General features: G+C 34.2%; 1 protein-coding gene across 1 annotated transcript in view; it reads left to right on the plus strand.

Annotated features, from left to right (window-relative positions):
- Positions 1-2,556: 2,556 nt before the first annotated feature.
- VEGFC (vascular endothelial growth factor C) overlaps positions 2,557-27,576 on the plus strand; it is a 202,310-nt gene continuing 177,290 nt past the window's right edge. Inside the window, exon 1 of the mRNA XM_072928363.1 lies at positions 2,557-2,741. The gene's annotated coding sequence lies outside the window, so the exon portion shown is untranslated. The remainder of the gene's footprint in view (positions 2,742-27,576) is intronic.

Raw genomic sequence — 27,576 nt, forward strand, 5'->3', positions numbered from 1 at the left:
GCTAACAGCTGGGAAGTAGCTATCTCCAGTTGAGCTCTAACAGAATATTCACAAATTATTAGCTTTTCTGAAACTACTCTGAGAAAGGAGAATTATTTATAAAGTGTAACATATACTGTTAGAACATAAGCTGTCTAAAAAAAACCTTCCACTTGTTGTCCACAGAGTACTTAATGCAGCATAGCTAGACTCTTAATATTAGCTCAGAAAATGAAAAAAGGGATCAAATAAATTGTTTGCAATAAATAGCTCCCAAACATACCTCCTTTGACTTTATTAGGCATACACTGGGGAAGAACTTGGTCTGCTCTTTCTTTGGCTAATACTAACCTCCAGTTGCTGATGCCATTATTAAGTTAATTGTTTGGATCATCAATCTGTGTCAACAAAGCTTTCAGAGTGCTTGATGAGATATCAAGCATCAAGCTGTGATGCATTAAAAAATGATGAATTTACATCCAGGTAAAACAATGCCCTTCAGCTATAATAATGCATCACTACTTTGTTTACAAATGGGTATTCATCATCAGACATGGCAAGCACAGACAGTTTTGAAGGGGAAAGGCATTAGCACAGTAAATGATCTTTGCAACTAAAGCTGAATACATAGCAAAGTGAAAAAGGAGGGCATGTCAAATTATCTTTTCAGAAAGGAATTATGAATGCAAATTCACACTGGTGTTGCCTGACTCACATTAAATATTAACAAAAGATACAATTCAGTATTAAGATGTCCTTTATCAGAAGAGATGAATCACCACAATAGACTTCTTCCAAAAGTTTCATTATTGAATAGAATTTCTCAGTATACACTTTTAGACCCTAGAGTAAATTGTTATTCTTTTACTCAAAATTGAAAGCTACTTCCTCTAACAGACAGCAGGTGCCAGTGGTCTACCTCCCACCATTCTGGCAGCCAAGGAAGTTTCAACTATGCTGGCTGTTCCTCTTCATGCTGCTTCTGCTATTGGTTGGGAAGATTGATATTATTTTGCTACCCCTGTCAGCCCAAATAACTGTGTGATCATATCACAAGTAAATTTACTGTAATTAATCTCAGAGAGGCAATGAAAATACTACTGCATGGGCTCAGGAAGCCAGAAAACATGCAAAAAATTGCCAATTGCCTCTGATTTCCAGCAAATCAGTAATTCTGGGCAGATTCTAGTTATCAGAAGTAGGCCTGCCTCTCCTATAATCATAACCAGATGATTTCATGTATATTTCAAATCTAATTTATTGGTATTAGAGCTCTGGAATCATTAGTAATGTCTAGAGGACTATCTTCCATGCCATAAAGTCTGAATTCTTCTGACACATTTCTAATTGTCCAGAAACCCCACTCCAGTGGTATTTTGCAGTAGGTTATTCAGATGGGCAGTGCTGTGGGCATATCAACGTAAAGAGTTCCACAAAGCCAGAGTATAAATTGGAGGCTCATTAACACCCCAACAGTAAACTTAAGCTGTGAAGGTCTGAATAAGTTATTTGCTAATTCTAGAAGCACCAGGCCTCTCCTTCTTTGGGAGAGGAATGTACTGTACAAAATCTAACCCTGGCAGAAATCTCTAATCATATTATTCAGGCTAGTTACCATCTTTCTTATGAATAAATTGTAAGACTCCTGAAGTAGCTTTCTTAGGCTGGCCTGTGTCTGAAAATTCTTAGAGTAGCCTTGGTTGATGTCTTCAGCAATTAGGTTGCAATTGTCTCAACAGCATAGTTGACAAGAAAAGAGTGCTCTGGTCAAAGTGACACATTCTGATGGAAGTTTTGACAGACAGGCAGTAAGTATTTCTGCCAGATAACAAGTGATTCTGAAGTTAAAGAAAATTTGTTCTTTCCTCAGGGTATGAGAAAAGAATTTGTGAAGTCAGTATGCTACCAGCACTCATTGCTCTCCTTTCTCTGTGCAAAATACTTGTCAGCCTGGCCACTTAGGAGAAGAGGAGGAAACCTCAAAATGAGCAAAAAGACTTTCATGCTTTTGACACCTTAGTTACCTTTACATTAATCAAATCTATCTAAGAGCACATTAAATTTAAAATAAAACTGTCACTAACTTCAGGACAGAAAGTAATTTTTCAACTTAAATTTGAAGCATGCTGGCAAATATTTTGTTCCTGAAAGGGCAAGATGAGCAAGGAATGGCTTTTTCTTATTACAGAAAGTGCAATGACATTCAGAATCATTTTACACAGCTTCAAGGCAGTAAGTAATGTCTACAGCAACTATATGTTAACAGTGCTCACTACCGTCATGCATTATTGATTATTTTTCATGAAAAAAATTTGTTTTTTTCCTCTTGGTTGCAGGGTTATCTGCCAAAGTTCTGTGAAAAATTACAATTAGCTCTAAGAATTGTTTGTATAAGGCAGAAGAATGCTTGCAAAGATAGCCTGGAAATGTTGCAACAATTCCCATTTCAGCATTACATCATTAAAGAATCACCTTTGTGTTCAGAAATTTAATTTGCAAACACAAGTGTTTACAGTTCATTTGGGTGAAGCAATTATTGTTTGTCTGCCTGGTATTCATTCTCTTGAACAGTACTGCTTCTGTAGCAGGAGCAACCACACACAAAACAAGTTCTGAACTGCTGCTGTTTAGTACACAGGATATTAAAGTAATCCTAAGCAGCATCAATATAATTTGTTGTGGTGATCTGAGTGAGATAGTGAACCATCTGTGATACTTCAGGAGTTGTTCCTGATGCCGGAGCAGAAGCTTTCAACAGAGAGGTAGGGAAAACAGCTGAGAATGGTAAATTCTACCGTTATCTGACTGTAGCAATAATAAGTTTCCTCAGATGTTTCTTATTAGTGTGGTTTAACTTACTTTCGAGCAGAAGTGTTCTTGTGCTTCATCTGAAATTCCAGTCTTGTACCTTCCTAGCAACTCATGTAGTATAAAAATCTTACATGTTTTAGCCTGTAATTCTTGTCTTTTTATACTGGGGAGAAAAAAGTCTACTGCTCAGAACTCTGATTGTTTTGAATAATTTAGTTGTTTTGTAGTATGCATCATTCACAGTATATTGTAAAATATATTTCAATACAACAAAGTAATGTATCTAGAGTTACATAGAGGGAGCTCTTGCTTTGTTTTTCCAATGCCGTAATGCATTTTTTCTGGGCAATGAGGCATTTTTGTTATTTGTTATAGACTAAAGCAGTAGCACCCAAGATATTGTGTTATTTGCTAGAATAATTTTCACCTACTATTTGTTTCATATAAAGATGCTAAAATAATAAATTCTGTGTGAAATTGATGCTTCATGATCCCCCATTGCTCAAAGAAGAAATTTCTCTTTCTAGAGTGTATAAAATATGAACAGGAACCCTAAAAATTATCAATAGAAGAATTAACACTTACCATGAACCTGTGTCATTTGGTTACTCTGTTTATCTTGGATTTTTAACTATGTATTTGGTTCCCATCATTGTTAACTTGTTACTTAATCTGCAGTTGCAGTTCAAAACTTTTCATATGTTCAGCGTACTTGTCGTGTTTCAATTTTCCTTTTCCTGGAGTTGTTTGCTTTTCAGAGAATGTTTGAAGTTCAGCTGCTAAACAAACACTAGAAAGAATAAGGTTTCCTTCCCTATTACTTATATGGAAAGCATTCTTTTATTTTTTTTCTCTCAGAGAGACAGAGAGTATAAGCTTCATGCACCCTTATGGTGGCAAATAGAGTTCTGTGCAAGAAACAGAGACTCTTATACCAGAATCTCATGCTGCATGTACTAACAAAACAAATACTCTTAAGGGTGTGATATTTTAAAAGTGGCTGACTTATGTACCTATTTTCTATATGATATTGTATTCATTTTGTAGCTGTTTACAGTCTACAAGTGAGACAAAGTATTTTTAAAAGCTGTTAGTTGCTCAGCAGTTTTTTAAGAAAATTACACCTGCCAAATACAGCATAGCTTGTAAAATTATATGGTATATCATCTGCAAGCTTTGACATTCTTTACAATTCAGTGTGCTAGGATTTTTGCTCAATAAGCTAGAATACTTATGTGAACTAGCAGACTGTCAGTCCTGAAAGACTAAATAAGCTGGTTGCTCAGACTGGATGCTGTAGTAAGTTCTGTATTTTGAGGTTCAATTGCTCTCATATCATTGTTCTGCCTGAGTTATTCCAATAAATCTGTAGATCATGAAGGATTTAATGCACATCTAGAATTAACTGGCATAATTCAGAAAAGTGAAAAATTGTTTTGAAAAGTGAAACTCTTGTTTATAGAGGTGAAAGTGTCCCAAAATATTTTGAAATATTTTAGAAAGTAGATTTTTTTTTTCTCAAGTTAATTATTTAAAAGCTCCTAGGAAGTAAAGCCACTACATTACATGTCTACTTTAGTTTGAAATAAAGGTGTTTGCCCTTGCAATTTTAAAATATTTTATGGCTTTTCAAGTCAGTGCTTACTTTACTAGATACAAGCTGAAACTTTAACTGATCCACCAGGATCAGCAAAACAGAATGACTGGTAGTAAAATCAGTGTTGTTGAAGGTCAAATACTGTTCACTGATTGGCAATAGCTGACAAGACTCTTCAATTTCTGAAAAAGTATCTTAATGTTTGGAGAACAAGAGCCCAATACTCCTAAGACATCTAATTTCAAATTATCCCAGGATAAGGAGACAAGGTCGTTCCATCTTGTTCCTTGTTTGGTTTGGGGGTTTTTTGTTGTTATTTTGGTTTGGGGTGTTTTTGTTAAGTTTTTAAGGTTTTTTTTTTTTTTTTTAAAGAACGGTAGTATACTGGGAATATATTTGGAAAACATTGGAAAATATTTGGAAAACAAACTTGGAAAGCATTTCTTTAGAGGCTGGTTATAAGGTCCTGTTTTTCCTGAGTTCTGAAGAGGAGTATTTTGGCCTGGAAAACAGTAAAGAATATCCCTGGCTTTTAGTGTGAATAAAATGTGTGTCTCCTGACTCAGTTTCCAAGGTCTGCTACTCTTACCCTCTTCCATAAGCTAAGAAAAGGAATTTTTTCCTTCTTGGTCCTTTTAGGTGCCCTACACCACTGTGTTCTTAAGACCTGTAGAGTCTGAGTTAGGGCTGTAGATTGGATTTAAGGCACAGACTGGTACAATGTGTAAGCTGATGAGGAGAGTCAGCACATTAGACATCTGGCATGCCCTACCCTGCATCACCTGGGATGGGGACAGGAAACCCTGGCCCAGGATTTTCAACACTTTGGGTATGGTGGGGTAAGGTAGAGCTCCTTATGTTGTTCTGTACAATAAGGTTGTGATAACTGTGTTACAGGAAGGTTGGAACTGGAACAAATCCTAGAAGGTCTGCTGTGTGAATGCAAAAAGGACACTTTATGGAGAGGTGCTTTTAAGCATATTTATACTAGAATAGCCCATGGGAATGGTGGGGCCATAGTCTTTATCAAAAACTAAAAGGAAAAATACCAGGGAAACAATTGTAATGTATCAAGTATGGTCATAGTCTTCATCAAAAACTAAAAGGAAAAATACCAGGGATACAGTTGTAATACATTCTCTATACATCATATTATCCCTGAAAAATACTGTTAGAAAAGCAGCATGTTAAATGGTACTCTTGGAAGAATATAGGATTCATTTTTTAGCAAATTGGGAAGGTTGAAGGCAAAGAGAGTAATACAAAATGAAACTTTCTTGCAATTTTTCTCTTTTTTTGTCACCATGAGGTTTCCAGTTGGTCAAAAGTTTAGCAGTATTTCAGCCAATTATACAAAATTTCTGGCTTTAGCTGTCAAAACACGCTGTTCTTCAGTTGCCAGGGGTTTGTAGCTTACATTCTGTGAATGTGCAGTAAGCTTTTGTGTTATCATGGGCCAAGTGATCTGTCAAAAAACCCAATAACCACATAAAAATATATAAATATATCAAATATATCAAAATACCACTGCAATTAAAATTAAAGAACTCCAGCCAGCAGCTTTTTAGGCCTTCTCTGATATGTGTAGATATTTGTTAACATTTCCACAGTGCCAATACTAAAATTATTTTACTTTGGAAAAAAATTCTAAGTTTGTATTTTGATTTGCTTACATATAGTAATCTTATAGTCTGTTCTTCAGTTCTTGCTGGTGTTTGCTATAAATTGACTTTCCCTGAGTGAAGACTTTATGTATGGCCATAAAGAAATAATAGTTTGTAGATAATAGTACTAATAACAAGAACATTATTCCCAGAGGGAACAAGAAGTATGTTTCCTTGAAATTGAAGACCTGAGAGATTGTATGCCAATTGTCACAGGTTTGCCTGGTCAAGCAATCAAAAAAACCTGACACTCTGTCCTATAGTAATAACCTTTTATAATCATGCAATCCACAGGTTTTGATCCCAGATGAAGGAAATCTCTTATTTTTCTACACACACTTACTGATAATTGTGTCTTGGATTTACAGATTTATATGTGTTACAATATTTCTGCTTTATCAGTGTAAACATTTAAATGCTTGTGTTTACAGTGCCTGTTTTGAGATAATTACATTAGCCATTGAGTTGTTTGTGTGTATCAAGTCAAGCCTGACTGGACTTAGATTTTGTTCAGCTTTTGAATATTTAATCTAGAATTTACTGGTTTGTGTAAGGAATAGAACACAAAATGCTGAACTGAGATATTTTGGATTATCCAAATGTATAGCTTTCCTTTTGTATAAAATACCAGTAATTTATACAGATTATTTTGGTAAATGCTTTTATTTGGTGCATATATAGTCCTCAGAGTAGCAAAGACCAAAATATTTTAAATAGAAATTTGCACTGGAACTGGCAGGTGAAATAAAAACAATCCTGGGTCTAGAAAAGGATATAAAGGTTCATCCAAGAAAAATGCCAGTTTTGATACATAATATTTAATAACTGTTGATTAAGTTGCATTGCAACTCTGGGTCTTATAAAGGTCACAAGTAACTGTTGTCAAATCACACTTTGGCAAGAATTCTTGGCATGAAGCAAGCATTTCTTATTACCTTTGCTCAGAATAATCAATGAATTATGCCATTCAAAGTTGCTGCAGGTAAGAGTAATAATTCAAGTTACTTTTGTATAACTAATAATAACTAGTTAAAAAAATTTGCATGAAAATTTTGACCCTAAGCTGGGATTTAGTAAACTTTATTGTAGTAATTTTTGTTTATATGCTGAGTTTAATTTTTATTTATCTACATTATTTTTATGGTCAGTAAAAAATTAAAGCATATATATAAATCACCAAAAAATAGGCTCATATTCACAAAGCATATTATAAAAATAATCTGTTACATACCCAATGCCCTAACACTTATTCAAAACTAAACAATGACTGGAATCTATCCAAATGCAGACAGATGCTAAATACTGCCAGTATACTGCCAGTATAAAACCAGTCTCTCTTGCAAGTATGCAGTGTCCCTAAGGGAATAGTGACCCGTACATTGCCATCCATAATAGCTACTTTCCCAGGAATAGAGGGGAAGAGAATGTTTGTACAACCAACTTTGGTAAGTTGAACTGCTTTTTCTTCTTATTTTATTGTGGTTTAGAGGCAATCGGTGCACTCACAGAAAGGACTGTCTTGCTAGTTGCAGTGCTAGAGACAGAGGCAGAAGAATCAGTCAGAGCAAGTGTTAACTCTCTACTCATCAATTGCTCTATCTTGCTTTCTACTTGGCTTTTAAATTGCCTTTTCTGTCTAGCAGTGAGTTTCTTCTTGTCCTTTTGATTTTGCTATAACTTACAACTCTTTGTCAACATACTTGGCATATCATTACACAGCTCAGTTTCAAGGTGGGCCTTTCAAGCACTGAAGTATAAGCCCTTGCCATAACTGTCCAAGAGCAAGGATGGTATAGAGGAGACAAAGAAGAATAAGGGTCCAGGAAGTTTTAAATTAGGATTTTCCCCTTGTTTCTTTTTCAAACAAGGCCTGCCAGACAAAAATACCCCCATGATTCTTAGCAGAGGAGGATAGTTCGGAGAGCAATTGTCTGATTCAGACAAATTCTTAAATAAGGATAAGCAACATAACTCATTAAATAAGTAGGCTTCCCCTTTGACACAAGTTCCACATTCTCTCCAGAGTTTATGACCATGGGAAAGGAAATACAAAAGTTCCTAGACTTTTACGGGCCAGGCAGACAGAATCTGAGCTATTCCAGAGGAGCCTTATCTTTTTCCTTCATGTCACCATTCTGTCCTCTAGTTCATGAAGAGAAGGAGCTATTCAAAGCATGTCTAGAAGGATTCAAGAGTTGAAAAAAATCCCATGCACTATAAGAACACTGTGGGTGGGAAATGCCTTCTTCACAATGAGAAAATGGCAGGAAAATAGTTTTTTTTCTTTAATCAGTATAAACAACTGCACTCATTGATGAACTGTAGGATTTTGCTTTAGCAGGGTGAGAAGAATTCACTGGTGTCTCATCTTTCTTTTTCTTGTTATTTTTTTTTCCTAAAACCAGAGCCCTCATGTATATTAGTAGGTGGAAAGAAAGCAGCAGAAAGCAATGTGAAAGGCAGGGCTCCCAGGAGGAGAGAAGACAGTGTTACACAGAAGCTGCTTAACCAGACTTACAGAGACTTGCAGGCATAAAGATTCCATAGTGAGATCTGTAGCTGAAAGCACACATAACCTCTAAGGGGGGAAGCTCATTCAGTAGAGAAAGTGTGCAGCAGGCAGTGATGATGAAGGATCAAGATGATGGTGAATACAAGTTTACACCATCCTGTTTCTTTAGTGCTACATAATTTTTGTGAAATTTGTTCTAACTCTCTGCTGGATTTTCTTGTTTCTGATGCCATCAGCAATGATGCTAAATAGACACAAATTATGCACTCTGATTGGTTGGTATGTTATGGAATAATGTTTACTGAATACTTAAATAACTGTTATCAATTTTGCTGTGATTTTTTTTTTTTTTTTTTGGTGTGTGTGTATGCTTTGATTTTCTCTAGGCCAAATTTAAATGTATAGAACAAGATAAAGGGAACTGGGTGGGAATAAGGGTAATTCTCAAGTGGTAGTTGCTTCCTATGAAAACCCACCACAAAGCACATTTGATGCCAGCTGGACTGAATTTTCCAGCTGGGCATCTTCCGAAAGGAACGAAATTCTGTTATCTGATTTAATAAGTAGGGCTGATGAGGAGGTTTACGTGAAAAGTGTACTATAGGTCTAAACAAAAACCTAAATGCAGATATGCTCTGTGAAGAATAGCTTGATGAAATATCAGGCAGAAGAAAAAGAGAAATGAAATACCTTATCTTGTTTCTCTAGTAGACCTAGGAAAAGAATGCTTTCTCTTTAGTCTTATGGCATATTACTTCTTGTTGCTGCTTCTAATAGAACTGTTTACTTAGAATTATTTGCAAAGTAGCCTATTTTTTTTTTTTTCAAATATGCTTCATTCTTTTAACAGCTTCTGGCTCTTGTGCTGCTCTCATCAACAACAACTACAAAGTTTGCTTTCTCTGGCCAGATTGTGTAAAGTACTGAGTTCTGTTAACTCTTCTAAATCAATCCTTAGCTCCTTCCATGATCAAACCTTCCAAATCCAACTGCAATATTAATGATCAGTATTAAAGACTACAATACAATGGTTGTATTCTATTTCATTGACAAGTGAATCAAGTTACAATTATAAAAGTATAGAATTTCTAATGTCTCAAATGCTGATGTCCAGTCTGCACTAATGTAAATTCATAATCTGCTTTCTGAGATCGCTTTACCCATCTCCTGTCATATTATTATTGTCTGTGTTTATTAATAAAGAACTTGTATCTCATATATCTAACTTAAAGGTTGATAAGTATGGACTGTAGATAGGGGGAGAAGCTGCCAATCCATTCTTGTAAGAAGTGGAGAGCAAAGAAAATGTTCACACAGATGCCCAAAAAGAGCATTCAGGCACTACAACTCTATTAGCAGAGTTAATTGATAAGCATGACCCAATTCCCTTCAGTCTAATTACACCAATTCCCAAATTCCATGAAAAACCAACAGCTGAGTAATACACAGCTGGAAGAAGAGCTTCCAATGCAGCTGTTTTGCTCCTTTTAACAGAGGATTAAAAAGATTCAAGAGATCATTATGATAAACTGAAACCTTTTCCTCATGTAAATTGTGGGGAGAGTCTCCTTGCTCTCTGCTTTCTCATGAGTGTTGAGAGATAATGAGAACATGTAAATCTTTTCTCCAAAACCATATGAAAGGCAAAACCTGCCTTGTTACTGAGCATAACAAGTTTGATTCTGACTGCCATATCCTTCATAGCTCAGGAAATTCACTATTCCTCTAGTGATTGTAACTGAAAGCAGAACCTATTCTTTTGTTATATGAGAATAATTTTTCTTTAGACATTTAACCATTTTTTTTTGGAAGTTACTTTTTCTGTTTCTCTTCCAAATGCTTCCTACAAATTTTGTAAATCTCTTTACAAATAAAAAATATGTTGCATTTTTTGGTTAAATTCTTATTTCTAAAGTACCATTTTAACTGACTTATTACATGAGGTCTAAGACTAATGTCTTTGAAAACACCTTTTTTGGACTGATCTGGATCACATATATATATATAAATTTGATATATAGCTTCTTTTTTTGTGACATATTCATTCAGTATGTCTAGTTCCTTTACATTGACATTTCTTTTTTCTCTACAGAAATGTATACGAATATGAAAAAAAGTACAGTAATAATTCAAAATATATTTAAAAATGTCAAAATCTGTTTCCAGGGAAAAAAAAAATCATTAATCTATCTGTCAGCTTTTTTTTGTTTGTTTGTTTGTTTTGAGACTTCTGTTTTTGGAGTATAAATAGTATGAGCATTATACAGATATCCAGTACTGAAAGGGAGCTGCTAGTGCTAGTTTACAAAGAACTAGATTTTACTTAGCAGCAGTTCTTAAGTCAAAGTACTAGTCAAAAAGTAACCTGACCTTTAAAGCAGTTCATCCTCAAAATTAGACATCTATAGATGCAAGCTGAATATAGAAAAATCTGCCACAGGATTGCATGTCACCTTTGTATGATGAGAAGAATTTTTAATCCAAGCTCTTTCAGTTTGTCATCTACTTCATGTGACAGTGTTTGGCAAGGAATTACAGCATTGGCTGACATCCAATGTAGAATGGATGCAACACACATGGAGGTACTCCAAAGATGGAGTTGAAATGTCCATGCTCCTTTATGAACATAACAATAATCCCATGTAAGAATCTACTACATAAGTCTTTCTTGTTTTTTGCCTGATCATGCATTAAAATATGATATCTTGAATTTAACTGTGAGAGTTTTTTTGAATCTCACTCAGTACAGAAATAGGATACCCTGTCTCCCTTGGAAAGATGGGTAGTCTGGCCTCTACAGTCTGGAATCCCACTTCATTTTCCTGGAAGCTGTAGAGTTAAAAATGCACCATGTTCAACATGATTTTATGCCTTTCCTTGCCTGACAAATTTTCTTGTCTGGCCTGGTCTTGCCTTCTCATGCATGCTATTGTACTACTATAGTGTACAACTTTGTTCTGGGATCCTTTCTACATGAGGGTTCAGTAATGACATAAAAAACACCTATAGGTTAATTTTTATTATATTCAAATAATGCTCAGTTTTAAATGGCATTCTTCTGTGATTATCATATCTTATTTACTACTCTCTTACAAACCAAACTATTTTAACTTGAGTTTCACTTAATAACAGTAAAGAAACCTATACTCTGGTCCTCTTTTAATTTGATAATTTAAAAAATCCAAAGCAAATATTTGTAAGATTTTCTTCATTGAGTTCAAAGAATGGATTTCAAACTTGTAGGCAGAAGGCTGTATTTGTTTCAGTTATGCAGAAGGCTGTAATTGTTTCAGTTAAGTGCTGACTCCCACTGTACTCATTTAATCTTTCAAAGATCTAATATTTGTGTCTAGATTGTATTTCTCTGATCCACCCTGAGCAAGGGGATAATGAGATCTATACAGTCTGTGAGTACACCACTCAGAATTTTTCTTGTGTTTGCCCTTCCTGTTGCGTGGGATTACTCCATTCGTCTATATGGAGCAGATTACTTGCTGTTGTTTAGATGGCCATGTACTTTGGCTAACAAGTATCAAAAGCTCACCCTCAAGCCTGTCTGTGGAGAGGAAAAAAATTATCAATATGCAATTTGGTGGACGTATTACTAATAAGCTTATTCATGAAAAGTAGTACTCTGCTTTTGAAGGCTAAACAATTGTCTGTAAAGTATGGTTGCTTACAAATAGCAGCAGAACCTGTCTTTGAACTGTTATTCCAGTGATTCAATATTCCAGTCAAAGTATTCTTTGGAAAACAAACAATGCAGCTCAAACATGAAACACTTTTCTCTTGAAATTACTTTTTCATGCCTATGAGCTGAATGTATTGAATATGATATCTTATGATCTACCATGTCATGTCAATCTGGCTCTGAACAGAACATTACTTTGTATGTAATTAAATTGAATATGAGAACAAACTCTTTCTTATACCTCCTTAAGCATTCTCCTATTTCCATATCTCCTTATCTTAAAATTCTGATTATCTCCATAAGCACAGTCAATAAAAAGTCATAGCAATGTATTATTTCTCCAATAGTACAAAGGAAAAAAAAAAGTTCCAGAACTAAAGTAGTAAAAGAGTACATTCTATAAAAGACAACCCTCATTTTTTGACAGCTTTTTGCTGCCAACCCATGCTGAGCAGCAGGTTTAAAAAATACCAGATTTTTTAAACTCCGTAGTCAAAGGCCATATTTCCAAATGAAGTGAAAGTAGATAGTCCTTTTATTTGCATGCTGAAAATCATTAAGCCAATGTGAATGCCTTCAGAAACATACCTGCCTTAGTGCCTGTCACATTGTGTTGGATATGAAAATTGATTGATATAGAAAAAGAAACACATTATAAGAAAACAGTTCATTTTCAGCTGCTGCACTTTATTAAAAGCTTACGCTAAATGTGACCTGTAAAGATTTAGCAGAATATACATTGGCACAGGTAGAAAACTTTCTATTGTACTCATAAATACCCTGCAACTACTGCTGAGGTCTGAGTTACATGATTTTATTGGCACAGTTGGACTTTTCTAAACATATTGCAATATAAAATAGAAGGTCAATAGTAAGATTTTCTCTTCTAGATAAATATAATTGTTCCTGTAGGAAGTAATGTTCATGCTTTAGAACTCCAAGCATAGATTTAAACAGGTTTGTTTAAGTTTTTTCATTCAGATCCAGACCTACATGTACTACTTTGCAACAGAAAGCAAGCTGATTGATTTCCATGGGAGCAAAATGAAATTATTTTCCTTTAACAGCAAACTCTGATTTATATGACTAGTATTACCCCAAATCAATATCAGAGTTAGTGAGGACAAGATCACTTTCTATACAGTATGTGCACAAGCAAATATGCAGATGCTTCCAGATAATTTTTTTTAGATGACAAGAAAGTACTAATTGAGAGCTGATTGCCCATTACAAGTGTGGGAGTTGGTAAACTGAGCAGCAAGTGTCACAATGCTGGGCGTTTTAATCGCCCAAATAAATATTGACACAGGGTGATAATCAGTCCCTTCTTTCAGTGATTAAGAACAAGTGGGCTTATATCTTCTGATTTCTTTGTAATAAAATACAAAACCAGTCTGAACTAGAAGAAAAACTCAGGATCTAATTAACTGCAATTTTTAGGAAAGCTTGATTAGTTCTAGTCAGTAGAATCTTTTATTGACTTTGCAAGGGCTGAGAAAGGAACTTTGTCACATCCATCAGAGTTAATATGAAGAAAGAAAGATTATTATCTCTTTGGATTCAGTTTGGTTTTGGCTTTTGCTCTTGTTTCCCAAACCTTTGTTTGAAGCTCAAATGGAAGAAGAGAACTGAATTAAACTGAACAAAGGGAGGCCCATTTTAAATAGAGAGAAGTATCTGGTTGCCAATATTCCTGGGCTTTTGATTTTTGTAGCTCATGAAAGCATAACTGGTCATCTGAACAGCTACTCCCACAGAAGGGATACTAGTTCTGATTTTTCTTTGCATTCTTCTGAGAAAGAGGCTCTCAGAAGAGACAACAGTTTCTGTTCCAGCTTTTCAGAGAGCCCATAGGTACACAAGGCTCCCAGCATGGAGGCTTGCATCTCACTTATGCATAGTCCTGATGGAAATATTTTGATGTAAAAACACCCTTGCTTCTTGAAGTTTCCTTCAAAGAAACCTTTTTATATTGTGGGAAAAAAATAGATTTTACATTATAAAAAAGCACCTAAACAGTCCACTTTAACTTGCCTAATAGTGTTTTATTATACTCATGAGAGATGGGCATGTAGCTATGCAGAGTAATTTCCACACTCTCAGCATCCACAGAGTTTTCTTCAAACCATCATCTTTGTGGCTGAGAAATGAAATGAATAATGTAACAGCCCTCTCCTTAGCTTTCATGTCTTGAGACACATTTGTATACACATACTGAATGGCTATGTGATCTGACACAAACTTTTCAATCAGAGGTTGCCTATGGATTATTTCTCAGACTGATTCAAATTGGTGATAGAAAAACTTAACCTAAAGGGGGAGAGAACGGCAAAAGAATGACTGAAGAGAAAGAGATGGTAGTAATACAAAACCTATTTATATTTTCCTTTTCAAAAAGTTGATAAAAATATTTTGCTATTCTAAACATTTTCTCAGCAAAGAATGCTATTCTGAAACATCATAAAAAAGAATTTTTGTACAATTGTTGCTTTCTGTGATAGCCTAATTTTAGCTGGAAATAACTTTGTGCATTCACTTATTTGACATAACATTCTGGACTAAGTTTTCATACTTTTGGCATTCCAGGCATGAAAACATAGGTCCTGAAAGTGGAGACTGAATGGCACAGAGATTATTAATTTTGCACAAGGATCTTAATTTAGACAATAGAATAATAAATCTTCAGGTTGTCTTTCAGGCTACTTCCTAGCAAACAGAGTCTTTGAATAATGTTGCCAACAAAGTTATTTTTGTTACTCGTATTCACATATATCTGCATTTCCATTTGAACTGTGCTTTTATTTAAAAAATAGGGAAGCTGTTTTTCAAAACAAATACAGTAACTCTATATATATATGTAAGTGTAATGAAATGTATGGAAATTTAAACTCTTATTTACCATACTGTATTGAAATACAACTTATGGTAATTTTCTATTATTTTGTTCCATTTAAATTATATTCATATATATGTTCATAAATCATGAAGCTTTACAAACATTAAATATTATTTACACAGTATTGGATGTGGCTTGGTTTCTTTACTTAATAATGCTTGTGTATTCTCATCAGTGATTCTATGCATATTCATTTAATTGCTTTCTACCTAAGAGCTTGTTCATGCAAGTCTCTATTTAAAGTGAACTTAAAAAAGTAAATTATTGTGATTGACCAAAATTCATTCAAAAGACAAGACACTTATGAAAGAATAAGTAATCAGAAGACTACAGCAGAAATAAAATAGATTTCCAAATAAAATAGATTCACCAATGTTACTAAGTGGGAAACTTGATGGGATTTTGAATTCCTAGATGGTCCCTTTCTTTACATGGCAGACTTATAGCAAAAGTTTTAATATACTTCCTGGTAATTTTATTTCATGAGTTATAAAGTAAATATAGAGTGTAGGGTGTACAATTATTCAGACTAACAAGGGAATAATGGGATAAGCATTAACTGGCAAAAGAACATTCTGCCTTTTTCTGATTTAGATACCTAGGAAAATAGGGTTAAAAAATATTGCTTCGTATCTGACTCATAAGAACCAGTTTTTAATTTAGTTTCTCTATTATATAAAATATGTTGAATAATTCTGCTGAACAGGGTGGTTTTCTGTGCATGAAAACTAAGAGAGAATGTCCTGCAGAATTCAAAACTGGTACAAAAGAAGTGTCTTTTCTTAGGTGAGATAAACAGTGTAAGAAAACGAACATTAGTCTATTCAGAAGTAATAACTATTTTTATTTACTCTGACAGAGACAAGATAACTTCTAACTGTGAGCTGCAGAGTAGCGTTTTCAATACAGAAGATGGTAGTGATTCCATGCTGGCTCTGTGAATCATGAACCTTTTCTGTTTCAATTTGTGAGTGCAAAATAGTTGTGAACCTGCATTCAGTTACATTTGCAAATGCATTTTACTGGATGAAGGTAAATACTGAAAGGGGTTTTTTTTTAAAGTCTAATTCAAAAGAATTTATTTGTCCATGTCTCATCATCTTAGCATCAAGCAGCAATAACTAGAACCTGTAATATCTGTTAACAGCAGACATTCAATATGACTGGTAAGATGTAATGCAAACATGGTTACTTATTTTCATCTCATAAATAGTAATAAAAGGAAATAGGGAAAAAGCTGTTTCTCTGTAAATTACTCACATCCTTGCATGTGTTACTTTGCAGGAGGCCACTTGTTTGGAAAGTCTACCAAAACCAAGTTTTTGTGATTCAGTTAAATCCAAACATAAATTTCTCAAGCCACCTCTGGTTTTCAGGTGATATATTTTTTACACACTGAAAAGATTTATATAAAAGAACTTAAGAGGAATTTTTCCTGTTGAAGAAAGAAGTTAGTAAAACTAAAATAAAGTTAGTAAAACTAAAATAAATTCAGGAGAGATAAAAAGAATAGTCACGACAAAAGCCCATTTAAGAATTAGGTTTATACTTGCTTTGTTCCTCTCTTACTTTATCCAACCCCCACCAAAAGAAAACAATAACAAAAAACCCAAATAAACAAACAAGCAAAAACACCACGACCCAATCCTAAAACTGCTCCCTATTTATAGGGCACAGAGAAAATAACTCAATTAATCTTAGTTCTCCTTCCTTGAATACTTTGGTTTTCCTTACCAAACTTTGGTTTCTGCATTGACTAGAACCTCTAAAAGCCAGTTAAAGATACACAAGACAGATAAAGGCACTAGAGGGAGACATGAGCACATTGACTTAGAGCATTAATATAATCGTGTTTGTCTGTGAGAAATGAAACACTAGTTTTCAAGGAAGACTTCAGATACCAACACTCTAAGAGTTTGATGTATCAATGGTAATAATTTGTAGAGCACTAATGAGTATTACAGATCTCAAAATGTAAGTCCAGTTGCTTACTACCAAGTGAAGTTCCCACTAACATACCAGCAGTTAGAAGTATTCTTTCAAGTGTACTTGAAAGTGCACTTGTGTACAATCCACTAGTTGAAAATTTTAATACAAAAGTACAAGGTGAAGAGAACAGGTTCAAAAGTCCTGTACTAGGTTTCCTGTTTAGTTCTGCCTGTATATCTCTTTACTGTATACAAAAGTCTAGGCACTATTTGAGAAGAGATACAGACTGATGCCAGACAAATATGTGAAATTCCTTGGAAGGAAAACTTTTTATTTTCATTTGCAGAGTATTTTAGAAGAGAAAGATGCAGATTTTCCTGTAGGTTTATGATTTAATATAAAAAGCCACCACCTGTTTTAATTTTTATTACCTCATCTAGTTAAGTATAATAAATACATTGTATTATTATTGTAATTACAATTCTTTTTAGTTACTTGAGAGAGATCACCTTACATCCAGCCATCTAACCTACTAATGTTTTAGACACATGGAACATGCACAGTTCTAAGAATCTAAGCTTTTAGCTGGTAAAACAATCAGTTAAGGCCCAGTCATTTTGTGACCTGTAATGGGATATTGAAAGATCCATACAATTTGTTTGTGCAAGCCATCTGTATAAAATCCAAATGCCCAAAGAGACATGTTCAAATCAGATAATCTTCTCAGCCATATTCAGCTGTTTGAGAATAAAATACTATTTTTTACTTCTTTGTCTGCTTTCTCTAATTCCTACAGCAATATTGATTTGTGCACTTAGAATAAGATTCAGATTAAGTCTTTTAAAACCATAATATGTTTATTTGACATCTGCAATACTTTTTTACTGTAATAATTTGGAGTTTTTTTCAGGGTAACAAAAAGATATTCATCTGATATACTAACCATATTAAATTTTTATATAAATTAGTGTTGATAGTGCTGCCCAATGAAACAATAAGGTTTGGGAACTATGTACTTTAAAGAGAAATTTAACATTCCCTAATAGCTTTGTGTCTGGCTTTGGATAATTTTTTAATGGTCTCTTAGAGAAATTTGTCCTAATACTTACAGCTTCATTTCCAATGAAGCAATTTTTGTGTTCTGTGATCTATATATACAGTATCATAATGTTAGGTTGATGGTTGATAATTCCCTACAAAAGGTATTTCTAATTATTCAATTAAAAAAGAAGTAGAAGAACTATGAAAAAGTCTCAGAATGCAGTAAAACTATTCAAAATTATAAAAAAAAAATGCCAGCCCAGTAGAATAAAAGAATAAAATCATATTCTATTCTATTTGTTTTCTCAGGCAGTCTACATGCCTGAGAAAAAGATTCATATAAATAATTGTTATGCTTTTTCATAATTAACTTTATTCCTGTTGTTGACTTTAAAACACTAACTTATAAGAGCATGATACCTTCATGGGCTTAGTATAAAGGAGGTTTTCAAAATATCTGTTATTTGAATACAGAACACAGATACTTTTGTCAGAAGAAATATAAATATAAGTAAAATAATATATATAAAATATTAACTAGGCGATGCATTTTGTTTTCAGTATCCTGGACAAACTGGTATTTATGATTAGTCATACATTCATCCAGTATCCTGATGAGTGTTTAATTATTTATAATGTTTGACATCAGCAGCAGGAGACCCTAAGAACCTTTTTGCCTTCACTTAATGTACATCCAGGCTTCTCAGCTAGGGAACTGCTTGGCATTGTATAGAATGGAGGCTTGAACCTTTTGCTCCCATCCAGACAAGTTTTCTAGTTTTATGGTTTGGGAAGTCCTTCATACTTCCTACTTGGTAAAAAAAAAGATCTTCTTAAACAGATGGCCAGCATTATAAAAGAAGATTCAGGATGTTTTTGGCAGATGGGAAGTAGTTATTACCAGCCAGGCTAGGTAAAGTAAACCTTACTCTTTGCTACCTTTCATTTCCAAATATTTATCATCTTCCCGTGATTTTTTCTTATGTTCTTGATTCATGTTACACATTACACAAGGAGCTCAAATTCTAGTTTAGTGTTCAGAATTTAATCTCCATGCACTTCCATTAAACCTTGTACTTTGTGCCTTCCATGCTGTAAATTCAATTACCTACATTTTCATATTCAACAACCATAAAAGGCATCTTCAGGTTACACTAGATTGCATCTTTGTAATAATAGACACCTATTTAACAGATACACAATAATCATTAGGGTAAAAATGCACTGTGCTCAGTGGAGACAACCTCTATATATTTGGAAGAAAATATCCTCCGTATTTGAAAGTGTGCATTTCCTGTTAATCCAATGTTGTACAGACAGAGGCTCCACAAGAGCATGGATGGGCTGCTAGGGTTTTTCATTCAGTCTTTTCTGAAGAGGCATGAAAAAAATAAAAAGCTTCTTTAACAAATACATTTTGATTAAAAAAAAAAAATTGTTTAGCTGTGCTTTCTGAATTAAAAGGAATTTCTATAGTGTCAGCAATTCTCACGGTGTCAGTTCTTTGCACGAAGTACAGTATATTAGGGTCCTAGTGTTTTCACTAGGAGGTGGATTCAAACAGATACTTTAGAGAGACCCTAAGATAAATGTCTGTGGTCGGTTTCTGCAATCATGATTACAGCAGGCACTACCACAGTGTGCATCTCACTAACCTGCCCTGTCAGCTCTGGAAAATTGTAATAGTATTGTAAATGTGTTGCTGAGATGCCTCTGAACACTCGTGAGATATTCAGGTGACTTGAGTTTACCATATGTTAAACTATTTGAACCTAATGTATTCCTTTACTGTAACTTGATTAAAAAAATGCTTCATAGGAATTGACTATTACAAGCTTGCTTTCATCCTGAAACATAAGCTATTTATTATTTAAAATACCATTCCACTGATGCTGTGAGTCTTATACAAATATAGGCTGTTGATTTTGGTGTAATTCACCATAATTTCCAAAATTCACCAAATAAGTGTGTTACTTATTTAACACAGTGGCCCTATAAACTCAGGAAATATCAGAAAAACTTGATGCTTAATTTGCCTTACAGTATAGCTCTCTGTAGGGTCAACTAAATGTCACAAAGACTGTCCCAATTAGGTAAACTCTTGGAGGGATTACGTGCATATTCCAGTCACTTATTAGCCAGAAGAAAATCACTTTGAAGTTTGAGAGCCATAAGCTGAAGACAAGCTAATACAAGCTCTTGTATATCTCTGACATGTTGGTAGATTAGACTTACTAAAACACTCTATAGATTTATAGGGCCATTTTGGAACAGCTGTTTTAAATGCAGCTACTAATCAGCTTTCAGTTGCCTAAGCTGTTACTTGGGCAATTAGGTTTTTGAAAACTGGTAAAAAAGATCAAGCTATGTATCACATGCAAGGAATTGCATTAATTAATCTAAGTGTAACAAAAAAGTGCTTTAAATGCATAAAGGAAGTATAATAGTTAAGAATTAATCAAATCAAAGCCTTCACTGAAGTTTATGCTTTCTGATACAGAGCTTTCATAATTTTATGTCAAGGTAAATCCACAGTAACTTTTTGGAAGGCAAAATAAATGAAGGCTGTGATAAAGGACATTTCTCCTTATAGCATTGGAATTTCCATGAATAAAATACTCAGGTCTTTAAAATTAATAACTAAGAAATACCATAAGTTGAAATGCAATTTTATGATAATAAACAGTCACAAACCAACTATTTAGCTTTTGGATTTGTAATTAATATAGCATGCCCTTGACTTATAATTGCCATCTTTGAGAATGTTAAACCAAAGTTTAGACTTTCAAAATTAGGAATTCATCTTAAAAACATCTTTTGATATGTTTTTTATAGCTGATGATTTTTAACTTTTTAAAATCATAGTTTAGCAATATAATAATAACTATGAGGCTTCAAAATACCATTTAATTTTTAAAGAGAGATTTTATAATTTTTCTTATTTCTGTTTAGAGAGATTTGTAATAAAATAATGAAACATCTTGAAAGCTCTATAGTAAAAAACAAAAGAGACAAATGTCGTTTCTCAAAATACTTACAATTAAAATAAAAAGAACCAAAATCAGCATGAGGAAAAATACTTAGCTGTTGATTTCTGGGGATAAATTAAAAAAATCAGCATGTTACACAATTCCATACTTCCCATTTTATTCTTAGCAAAAATGCCACGTAGAGTACAAAACTGTTAAGGCTTCAAGCTCAGTAAAAGAAAACTAGCAAAAATAAAGAAATTGCTTAAAAATAGATAAAAATTTTTGTTCCTACTGCCTTTTCAGGAGTCATTTTGAAAATTTGTAGCACATTGGGTTTAAATGTTATGAGCTTGAGTTCATGTTTTACAGTCAAATCTAACCAGTCAGGAATTGTTTGAGTGCCAGAAAAATCAAATGTCAAACAGAAAACTGATAGTCAAGCCCAATTCAGTTGCTGAGTCACAGCACACTTCTGTGACTGCACCAGATTTATATAGCAGATGAAAATTGTTTAAAAATATGAAGGATAAAGTACTAGCTCAGATCATATATATATATTTTAGTGATGTCCTAAAGGAATACTCTGGAAGAGGGTAACTGATAATGACAATTTAATTTGAAGTTATCACTGATTATCAAGATCAGCTGCTTCATTTTCTCTGAAAATTTGTTTTTCTTTGATTTTTGTGATGAGTAGTTTGTGATACTGTTTCTGTATTCAAGCCTGAAGTTAGACAAAAAGGATGTTATTATAGCATTCAAAAATAATATTTTCTATCTTGTCCAATGTCATTGGCCTTCTGTGATGCCATTTTAGCTTATTGAACCAGAAGACATTTGTCTGTTTAAAATATTTAAAGTGTGGTTATTCCAGACAGACAAAAGAGCACTGTTTTATCTAGAAGTTCCACTGGGAATTCATACTGACAGGGACAAGCCATTAGCCATAGTCAAGATATGAATATGCTTGGCCTTCTCATTGAAAAAGAAGGTAGAGGAGAATATTTACACAGACGTACTTCTTTTGTCTCTCAAAAAGAGAAGACTCCTCTCCATGAAAAAGTGTGGAATTAGAATATGAGGCAGAATGTTTAAAGTAATTTGGAATAGGATCTTATGCCTGTAAAAAGTAGGCTTTTTTTCTCAATTGGCAATTGTTATTTTTACTTTTACACTTCCATACATTGTTTCTAGATGTCCTAGAAATGTTTTGTATGCCATATACTTTGCATGTTTCATAGCTTATCACTTGTCATGTGTTGAATTGAAAAAGTGGTTGATCATACTTCCAGTTCTTTCCTTGTTTAAGCTTTGACATTGCTTTAAAATGTGAGAAATATCATCCAGATAGTATAATTCATTCATGTTTTGGTTTTGACTCCTGAAGAAACAGTTTGTGGAATTCATAGATTCATGTAGTCCCTTATATTTCAACTTTGTCTTTAAAATTTCTGTCACCTGGAGTTCCTTCCCTGGATCTTTGCCTCTAACTCTGGCACTAAAACCATGTCACATTAAGGATAACCAACACATTGAAACATTTTTATCTACCAATTCAGTCAAAAAGCGTTATCATAAGAATTTTGCTGGATTTTGTGTAGCAGTTGAGCAAACAGATGGATTGTTTTTTGTTTGTTCTTTTGGAATGGATAATTCTTTTAATAATGCAAAAAGTATGTTCTATTTTCAGTTACATTTTTCTGAGTCAAGAGCTATTCCATTGTTTGTGTCAATGGGATTTAATCCAATGAGAAGACTACATTAAATGTATTTTTAATTCCTTTGAATTAAACACCATACTGTGTTGTTTCATGTGCTTTCATGTCTGTCAGATATTTTGTATAAAAAGTATGGGAGGAATAAACTGGAACATAAATGTATCCAATTAGAGTTCTGCTTTGCGGCGTATTGACCTGAAAGCTAGATTATCCAATGTAAAACAGGAAATTTTTCCAGAACCTTGCAAGATGAGGTAATACTTAGCACTTTTGAGGAGGGAAAAATGCACAGATCACCAAAACGTAAATTATTAAATTTAAGCAATCGCTGCTTAAATCAAATTAAGGTTGTAGTTGATAACATGATTGCAGTCTCTCTACCCCCAAATATTTTAAATTACACTAGAGGAGGAAGATTATGTTTGTTTGTTTGTTTGTTTGTTTTTCATTTGCACTAAAGGGAAAATATTTTCTCCAGTGAATGAAGTCTGTGATTTAGTAACTTTGCCACTACGCATGGATTGTTCTGGGTATTGTTTTTTTCCATACAGATTTCTTGCATGTTACTTTTTTTGCCATCCCTAAAATTCATGATATTTACCTATTCTTCTGTATACTTCTATGCAAAGATGCTGAGAGTTTTTGACAGTATTTCTTGACTGATATTGATTTTATCTGCAGTATCTGCTATTCATTATGTGACTGACCAAATGTCTACTAGAGTCTTTGATGTCTTTGACTGACTTTGATGGATCATGAGCTTTGTATTGTGAAATAGGAACAAATGCACTAATTCCTCAATTCCCTGAAGCATTTATGTTTTAAAATTTGATTGCTCACAACATTAACAGCAAGAAATCTTTATCTGGTAATTTCTGTTAACTTCTTATAAGGTTGATCTCAAAATTATAGATGTAGAAACTTAGGTCCTTCAAGACCTAAGTTCAAGAATAAGAATTGGAGAACTGGAGTTTTTTTCAATAAAAACTCATCAATAATTCAGCATTAAATGAAGAACCATGTAAAATACTAAGTTTTATGTTGTCTTTCTGCATATTTTTTTTTTTTTTCAAATAATCAAAAAGTCAATTTGGTAGACTGGTATCTGACAAAAATGTTGCAAAACTTGTTTTGCACTGCTATTCCCCAAATCCCTGTTATTTGGTGTTAGACGACCATTCACATTTTCGGAAATTAAGTGAAGGCAAATAGTTCTTTCAAATTCTTATGACCTTAGCCAATAAACACATTTCATCACTATGGTTGCAAAAAACAAATACCCACTATTGCACTGTGTTTCACAGGCGCATAAGAATTAGTTGACATGGAAGGATTTGTTCTCTGATACTGAGTCAAAACCTGACTTCTTAAGGGAGAAAGAGTGAAAGTAGGGCAATATGATTAGATGAAATCCTGGGTATAATATTTTATTCTTAATGTGGGTTTATATTTGATCAGTTTTGATACATTCTTTCAAGAAAAAATGTCTGCTCAGAGCCCTACTTTGAGTATACAAACAGTGCTTGAGCAATGACAGATGAACTGTTTCATGACATCTTTTCCAGTTGACTTAATCATTACATTCTTTGTGTATTTGGCCTGTAGAGGGGAAAAAAAGCAGGTAAAACAAAGTAAAAAGTCCTGATGTGGAATCCATGTGGGGGGCAATAGAATTAAATATTAAGAAGAGACGGAACAGGGCAGGAATTAAGCTAAGTATTTAAAAAACATTGCAGTAGAAATGTCAGTGTTGCAAAGTCAGGAATTTAATAATTAATATTTAGTGTCCTTATGGAATATCAGTGGAGCTGCACATAAGTTATGATTCAGATTTTAATTACAGAGAAATACTAGCTTTTCTAAAAAAAAATATCCCAAATAAATTCAGTACACAAATGCACAGTATTTGTTTAAATTCCATAGTTTAAAGTGGATCAGAGATTTGTTTGCTAGCTTTGGCTAAACACATTTTGAGGAAAGCAGACTGTGTTTCTCCATAGACTTTCAGAATAGTTATTCCATATAATAGTTTTGGGTACAGACTTTGCACACACACAGCTAGCCAAGAATTCCCAGTTTCCAATGCTTGACTTTCCCACCCAGGAAAGACTTAGAAAAAAATCTAATAGGGCAGAAGAGTCTGCACTAATCTATTCACACCTGACCACCCTTTTTTATCCTCTTATCTTTCTTTTCCCACATTTGTTCCACATGAACCATCAACTTCCCCTTTTCTCCATCTTCTTTCCTTTAACATCCTGCAGAGTTCTTGTGCAGTCCCAAAACACTCTTCCCCTGAGTCCCATGGCATATCCCTGGACAGAGGGCCTGTGGCTGTACCTCACCAGTCCTGGAGAGGGCCCAGATAAATTGTCTGCTCCTTGGGAGTCTTTAATCTGGGTTCCATTGTGCCATTGTGCCCCTCTGCACTCCTGGGGCTGGTGGGGATGGGCTGTTAATGGGTTGATGACTCCTGTGATGGGCCTTTGTCTCCCTGGACTCCTTTGTCAGTGTTCAGATGGCTTTTATCACATGACCCAACAAAGTCCAAAGCAGATGGTTTTAGTCCTCTTCATATCCACTCTCTACCTACCTGAACTGTTTCTGCATGGAAAGCATTTGTCTAGCAACAGACAGCTGTGGCAAAAATGTAAATAATGCTTCAGATATTTTTATTATAATCTAGCAGGATTACACAAATCTCAAGTATATCGGTGTAGATGTGTGCCATGGACAAGCGAGAGGTTTCTAGAGACTCTGCTAGCTTGATCACAAATTAAGCATTCCAGTCTTGGGCACCTTCATTGGTACAGTCCTCATCTGTGTCTGAACAAAAGTGTAGAAGCACCTACAGTAACTGATACTTTTACTGTCTCTGTTTTGGGATATCATACTTCAGGATGACCGATATTTAAGGATATGGACTTTCTATTATTTTAATAAACCAGTATTCTCTAGAGGTTGTAGTCTTTTAAACATTTTTGGAGCTATTTAATTATGCTTGAGACAAGAAGTTTAAATCTCTATATTTTTTAAAACTAATACCTGTTATATTTTTTTTTCATAAAGACTAAGCAGACATTTAGAGGACACATTAAATTTTTGTTTTAGCTGCTGGAGTAATCTTCTGTGAGCATCTGATTCTTTTTCCACCTACTGAGAATTATTATTTCTGTGAATGTTGGCCCTTGCCTTTATCTAGTAGCATTTAATCTTTACATAAAATGAAAGTTTAGACTCTTTAGTGAAAGAAGGTCTGTCCTTTATAACATTTGAAAATGAGTTTTTTTCAATACAAGTATAGTTTGAACAAGGCTGCACTAGATGGAAATTGAAATAAAAGACTGAATAAGCTGTATAATGAGCACAAAATACTTAATTAAATGATGGAGTGCTATGAGAAACAGAGGACATAATGCATGCAGCATGAGTAATGCCCTCCAGGAAACATAAATTTTCGCATAAAATTGTGCTTCTACACTTAAAACAGGGCCTGAGCTATGGTGTTCAAAAGGTGTCATTCTCATTTTCAATACCAAGATAAAAACTGCCTAACAGCCTAATTCTAGAAACAAGACATGAAAATATTCCTACCAATTTGTGGCACAGGACAATATAGCAAATATAGTCATTGTTCCTTGTTACGTTATGTCTTTACATGTAAAAGACAAAGTCACTGCTCAACCTGCACCGCAGTGGCTTCATGTTCTTCTATTTTCACATCTAGTCAGCTGAAAAGGGTACCAAAAGATATGCAGAATAATCTAGGTTAGTCAATATATTATTTTTTTCCTCACTTTAATAATGTTAAAGAGGAAAGATGTAGGTTATGATGTCCATTTGATCACTGTATAACACTTACAGGAATGTGGAGGAGACATGGGAAGACTTAGCATTACAGTACTATGGTTTGTGATAGCAAGGCAGAATACAGATGATCAGATGGAAGAGGTCTGCTTAGCATCTATTCTTCACTAATAGTTTACTCTATATTCATATAATTTTCAAAGTATCCAGAAAAGTTCCTGAAGCTATTTTTCCTCACACATTTTGCTCTTCTTCAGATATTCTGTTTTTTCCATTTGAAATCTGTCACTGTCGAGGCAGGATGGGAATGAAGAGACTCTGACCAGATCAGAAGGCTGTAATAGTAAAACTCCGATTTATTCAAAATACACTGCTCTTTTATACAGAGCTTCGTGAGGACCAACTCCATTGGTTCTCAAGTGAAAATCCTCCGCAGCATTGGTGCAAAGTGCTTGATGCACAGTGATACTACTTAACTATAAACAATGTGAAAAACAAGAGAGATAAAGAATTATTTACATTCTTCTCCAGCTCTTTCCCAGGCTTTTTGCCTGTCTAGAAACTCTCAGTTTCTTTCTTTGACTGAATCTGAGACCCACAGAAATCCACTGGATCATTGTTTTGAATTGATGCTTTTTAGGCTAGTGTATGAACAGTCTGCACAAGCCTTCAGTCTTCCTGGTTCCTTTTATGCTATTGTGCCACTGTGATTACCTATGCTACAAACCCTACAGTCTTTAAAAATTGTTGTAAGAGCAGACTATGAGCATTCTGTTTGCCTTACTGAGCAAACTGTTAGAAACAAGCTAGTGCAAACTTGTCCATAATGCTAGGGATAGAAAACATATGTTGATCCAGTATGCTCTGTTGTTCTGTCTCCACCTGAACCTACAAATATTCTTGTAATACTGCCTTATGCAATTTACACCTCCATTGCCTATAATGTTTGTCTGAATAGT

This window comes from Taeniopygia guttata, chromosome 4 (genome assembly GCF_048771995.1).
Source record: "Taeniopygia guttata chromosome 4, bTaeGut7.mat, whole genome shotgun sequence".
Taxonomy (NCBI): Eukaryota; Metazoa; Chordata; class Aves; order Passeriformes; family Estrildidae; genus Taeniopygia; species Taeniopygia guttata.